Source organism: Globicephala melas, chromosome 18, assembly GCF_963455315.2.
Source record: "Globicephala melas chromosome 18, mGloMel1.2, whole genome shotgun sequence".
NCBI lineage: Eukaryota > Metazoa > Chordata > Mammalia > Artiodactyla > Delphinidae > Globicephala > Globicephala melas.
The window spans coordinates 35,242,989-35,249,513 of record NC_083331.1 but is presented as its reverse complement, the minus strand read 5'-3'; the positions used below and the strand labels follow the sequence as shown (position 1 = coordinate 35,249,513).

Below are 6,525 nucleotides of genomic sequence, written 5' to 3'. Positions count from 1 at the left end.
CTCAAACTAAAATTTCAGTTAATTAAAAATACTGCTAAGAAAAGGAGGATATAAGCCACAGAAAAGAAAAATAGATACAATTTGCCTTACATGTTTGACAAATGTCTCATATTCTGAATATATATCCATACTATATAAAAGACTCTTACAAATCAACAGCAAAAATATGCAATAAATATGGGCAAAAACTTGAACTGAAACACCACCAAGCAAGACATACAAATGACTGATAAATTCATGAAAAAGTGCTCAACATCTTTGATCATCATGATAGTGCTAATTGAAATCACAATGAACTACTATTTTCCACCCACTAGAATGCATAGAGTTAAAAAGTCTAACAAAGTGTTGGTGAAGTTGTGGAGCAACTGGAACTCACACACTGCTGGTGGGAGTGATAAGTGGTACAAACATTTTGAAGAATTGTTTGGCATTTCTTAACAGTATAACAAAATAACATATGCTGTTACATAAACATACAGTTTTCTATCTATATATGGCTTATAAAATACATATATATACATATATACATATGTACATAAATATGTATCTTACGAGTCAGAGATGTATATATATCTTATGAGCCAGAAATTCCACTCTTACACATTTACCCAAAAAGCAATGAAAGTATATGTTCTCAAAAATACTCACACAAACATTTTTAGACCATTCTTATTCATAATAGACAAAAACTTGAAACAACCCTAATGCTCATTAACAGAGAAATGGACAAATTGGATAAAAACTTGTGATATACTCAAATTATGGATTACTACTTAGCCATAAAAAAGAATAAACTACAGGTATTCAAAACAACATGGACAAATATTTTATTAAAAATACAGCCTAAGAAATCAGACACAAAGGAATAAATATTATATATAGTTGAACTTTGAACAACAGGGGTTTTAACTGCATGGGTCCACTTATACACGGAATTTTTCCAATAAATATGTATTTCTGTACTACAGGATCCACAGTTGGTTGAATTCACAGATGCAGAACAGGGGGTGGTGGATATGGAGGGCCGACTGTAAAGTTATACGCAGATTTTCGACCTCCTGGTGTTTTGGCTTCCCTAACCCCCTCCCTTTGTTCAAGAGTCAAACGTGTAAGATATTTGAAATTCAAGTAACAGACAAAAGTCGTCTTTAGTGATAGAAGTCAGATCAGGGGCTGCAGGGAGTGAGGTATGGAGGAGTAGGTTATAGGAAACATTAAAGAGTTTTGGAGGGTGATAGAAATTTTCTATATCTTATTGAATGTGATAGCTACAGGGTTGTATACAACAGTCAGTACATATAAAACTGACCATCTAAGAACAATGCAATTTATCAATATGTTAACTTTACCTCTATAAAAATATGAATGTAAAATATAGTGGCAGCATCCATCATAATTCATGTTCCTCAAGACACAAGGGATAAATTAGACTACATACTTAATTTAGGAAAACAGATGAAAAGAGATGATATTTAATAATATATGATACCTACATTTAACCATTCTAAATATCTATTTGTAATTATAAAAGTAATATGTAACCATAGTAAAAAAGTTTTCTTTTAGAAGTATAGAGAAATATACAGTGAAATAAATTAACCCCCATCTCATCTTCATTGTTTACTACTAATGCTCAGTATAAAATGGTAAATTTTTTTTTCCTAGAAAAGGAAAATATGTCAGAAGTAAATTTCTGGATACTTGCATGACTGTAAATTTTCATTCTATTCCTACATTGAAGTCAAGCTTTAAAATTATTTTCCATGTGCATTAGAAGGCACTGATCCATTGTTTTCTAGAATATACATTATTGCTGGTTAGAAGGAAGATGACAATCTGGCTCTCACCCATTCGAAAGCTACCATATCACTCTCCCTTTTTTTTTTTTTTGCATAATACTTTCTCTTTTTAATTGAAAATTAAAACTGCAGCAAGATTGATTAGGCTTGCTTCCTCTTTCTTATTTGACACTTTCTGGATTGTTTTAATCAGAAGATTACAAATATTCATCTCAAGGGAAATTTAATCTATTAGTTCATTTTACTGCTCCATTTTTTCTGGCATTTTCATGAGATGGAGCTGGAAATTCAGGACATATTTTCTTTGAGTTTTATAATTATATCTTAATAATAAAAACAGCTATAAAATAATTTATTAAGCATTTACTAAAAAACAAGCACCTTAAATTCTTTTGATGAATTATTTCATTTACCAGCAAACTACCTTATGAGGTAAATATTATATTTAAACCAATTTTAGAAGATTAGAAACCAAAATATTTATAAGGTTAAGTAAGTTACCCAAGATCACACAATTTAAAAACTTCCAGTGACTGAAAGAAGGATTAGATAAATTGTACACTTAATTGTTATCTTGTTCTTTCTTTTTTCTATATATGTGTTATATATTCCTCCAAACTTTATTTTATAATTGTCAAATTTGGTCATCACCCATTTCTATTGTTAATCAGTGTTTCTATTGAAATATATTGCTTTATTTTTCTTTATTGAGATAAAATTTATATAGAATAAAATGTACAAATGTACAGATCTTTAGTGTACATTTGATAACATATGATAAATATGTGTATCCATGCAGCCAACAACCATTTTAAGATATAGAATGTTTCTATCATCCCAGAAATTTCTATCATTCTCCTTCTGCTCAATCACTACCACTACCACTCCAACCCACCAAAAGCAACAACAGTTTTAATTTCTCTCATTATAGATTACTTTTGTCTGGTCTTAATCTTTATATAAATAAAGTCATATCCTACACATTTTTTTGTCTGGCTTCTTTCAATCAACTCTAATTCTGTTAGATTCTTTCACTTTGTTTTAAGAATCAGTGATTCATTTCTTTTTATTATTGTGTAGTATTCATTTGTATGAGTATAAAACAATTTTTAAATATAGTCTCCTTTTAAAAGAACTCTGTTTTTGGCCATAATGAATAATGTTGCTAGGGAATTCTTGAACAATTCTTTTTGTGTACAGATGCCTTCATTTCTCTTGGATGAATAACTTGGAGTAAATGTCTGAGTCCTGTTATAAACAAACATTTAACAGTATAGAAAATTGTTTCTATAAACTGAAGAAAACTGCCAAATTTCCAAATTCTTCTTTTTTGTTAAATGAATGTAATATTTTCTATAACCAGTCTAAAGATCTTTTAGATCAGAGCAGGAGAAAACTACTGATTTGGATAACAAAGTTAACTTCAATATCATCCTGGTAAATGTTTAGCAACTGCCTTTTGGGAATGATTGGTTAAATACTCCTATCATAGCCAATTTTAAGCTACCAACATAATACCAACAAACTCCCCATACTCCTGAAAATTTCACAATCGGTTTTCCCAATAGAAGTCAACTCAGTACCCCACTGGACCTATCATTTTATTTTTGGTAACAGGAAAAATAAAGCTAGGCAACTCACAAATTATTTAGCCTAACCCCTCTCCAAACCTCTCTGTGGGAATGGAATAAGTAAATAATAATGTTTAATGAATACACACTACATGCCAAGTAATATGCTAACTGCTTCAGATGCAATATAAAGTACATTTTGATGAAGAAACTGAGGTAAAATTAAATGAAATGCTTTCTCATAGCCTCACACCTAGTAAATTGTGGAGCAAGTATTTTTACTTTTGTTTTTTGTTGTTTTGTTTTCCAGTTTATTTTTTGCCTTTTTTTAAATTGAAGTATAGTTTATTTACAATGTTGTGTTAGTTTTCAGGTGTACAGTAAAGTGATTCACTTATACATACATGTATATCTACTTTTTCCAGATTCTTTTTCCTCATAGGTTATTAAAAAATATTAAGTATAGTCCTCTGTTCTAAACAGTAGGTACTTGTTGATTATCCATTTTATATATAGTATTGGATATATGTTAATCCCAAACTCCTAATTTATCCCTTCCCCTCTCTTTCCCTTTTGGTAACCATAAGTTTGTTTTCTATGTCTGTGGGTCTATTTCTGTTTTGTATATAAGTTCATTTGTATCTTTTTTATTTTAGATTTCACATAAAACTGATATCATATGATATTTGTCTTTCTCTGTCTGGCTTACTTCACTTAGCATGATAAAACCCAAGCATTCTAGTACCAAAAGTCACATGCTGAACATTATTACATGGTTTCCATTCTTGTAGCAATAACACAAGGTTTTATTCACAGCTATTGCAATAACACAAAGTTTTGTTCACTATTTAAAACCTTGATTAGCTGGAGAAATAGATACTTGATAGTGTAAATTATTCATCTGTATATAACACAAGCTTTACAGAATCCATCTGCTATTTCATTTGTGAAGGAAACTCGAGAGATTATAATTATACACAAAGACAAATTTGAAATCTAGAATCAAGCAATCATGAGAAAAGAATGACTTTGTATTGCTTTCAAAAGCAATTCAAGTTAAATTACTATTATTTTAAGTCAGCTCTAAAAATGTTTTGGAAAACTGGATAAAAGATGTATTTGCTTATTCATAAGACATCTACATCATAAGACTGGCTGCTCTGAAATTTCCTTATATATACTTTACTGTAAAATAAAAATTATTTCCCAAGTTCATCAAAGTTCAGCTCATGGGCAAAACAGAAATGTCAGCTGTGGCAGTAGGAGCTGATCCCTGAATGTGAAAGCCCCAAGCAAGTCTGACGTATGGGTTCCAGTTAAAGGCATCAGGAGAGCAGTTAGCCTTGTCAAAAGACTGTTGGCCCCTAAGGCACTCATAATAAGGAGATACGCTTCTGACCTTTTATTACTTTGAGTTAGACTGTTTAGAAGGTTCCAGAGCAGGCTAGGCTTCAAGTGAGAGGGAGAAAAGAAGATAAGTAAAGGTTAAGTAAGGGAGTGGAGCTGGCATCTATGGTGTTAAGAGGGACGTGCAGACCTGGAAGCTGTGAAATGATGTGATTTAAGCTGATGTTCAGCCTGCTGGGAAAGCTGTGGCTGCAAAAAATGGTATCTGGCCATGTCAGACATGAAGCAAAAGAAGATGGTTCAGGAGCGTGTGTGGTTATTCTAGCTTGCAAGCTCAGGATATGCAACTTCCTAGAGTGAAGAAATGTCAAAGTCGTCTATAAGAAACATGACAGCCTCTATTTCTACTGTGCCATCAAGGGTCAAGACAATGAGCCCGTCACACTGTTGCTGAGACCTGCCCTCTCTACACCGGCACCGAATTGAATCTCAGAGACAGAGTTTTGGGTGAAGCAGAAAAGAATAGCTTTATTGCTTTACCAGGCAAAGGGGGCCACAGCAGGCTATTGCCCTCAAGACTGTGTGTCCTGTCCTGGAGGGCGTAGTGAGGAGTCTTACAGTAATGGTTCAAGGAGCAGGGTGTGATCAGCTTGTGTCCATTCTTCTGATTGCTTGGTAATGAGGTAATGGGGAGTCAGCATCATCAACCTTCTGGTTCACCAGTCTAGGTTCTATGTTCTTGCAGTCAGCAGTTTTCATCTGGTGGGGGTCTGCTTCCTGTACAAACTACTTAGGAATGTGTGTCAAGCCTTTATCTATATCTTTCAGGGAACTGCTATGTGGCAGATTTATAGTCTAAATTGTTACCAGTTCCCCAGCCCAACAGCTATTGTTTGTTCCACAATCTTCACATTTCCCCATCATTAACTCTTGGTTCAGCCTTTTATTTCAAAAGACAAGGACACAGGGGTTTGTACACGGTTTCAACTCTGGAACTGACTGACCAATATGTGGAGCTCCTGGACAAATACTTCAAGCTGGACATCATCTTCAACTTTGAGAAGGCCTGTTTCATCTCAGATGCATTTTTGATGAAGGGTGATGTCCAGGACAGCTCCAAGAAGAGTGTGATGAAGACTGCAGGTGGATGACGAGCTGCAGGAGGAGGATGAGAAGCCTTGAAGTATGCTGGAGAAGATGGGTTAGGAAGAGCCCCTGCCTGGCTGGGTAATAATGTGGGAAGTGGTGGAGAGACAGGGTATGAGTGGCTGCTTCTCATATGTCTTTCTGAGTGCTGTTTTCATGGGGGTACCCAGTAGCCCCGCCGCTGCTATCTCACCTTCTTTCAGAGTGAGCTGTGGGTTTAGATCCTCAAACATTCCCTTCCTTCCTCCATTCCCCACTTCCTGTTTCCCCTTTTCCCACCAAAGGTTTTAGGAGCTAAGAGTTAGGAAAATGTGACCAAGACAGGGGTGTTATATGACTTTCATTTCCTGCTTTTCAGGGACTAATGTTACCCCAAACTCCTCCCTTCCTTTATAACTATAAATACATACATATATCAGGTTTAAAGAAAAGATTTCAGGGTTCTTCTCTAATCCCTGCCACAAAACCTACCTCCACCCCTCCAGCAGCCTGCCAGGGTAGCTTCTCTGCCTGGGAGCGGGGCTTCTGTGTGGGAGAGAACTCCTTCTCCCTCATCTGCCCCTCCCCTTCCTTCTTGGCTGCAAAGGGGTCTGGGACTAGTGCCAGGGGAGAAACAACATAATTTTTTTCTAACCTTGCAGCTTTGAGGGAAGGGAGAG

At 34.9% G+C, this 6,525-nt stretch overlaps 1 pseudogene; it reads left to right on the top strand.

Moving 5' to 3' along the window:
• The first annotated feature begins 4,924 nt into the window (after positions 1-4,924).
• LOC115845009 (AP-1 complex subunit sigma-1A-like) lies at positions 4,925-5,926 on the top strand (annotated as a pseudogene).
• Positions 5,927-6,525: the final 599 nt, after the last annotated feature.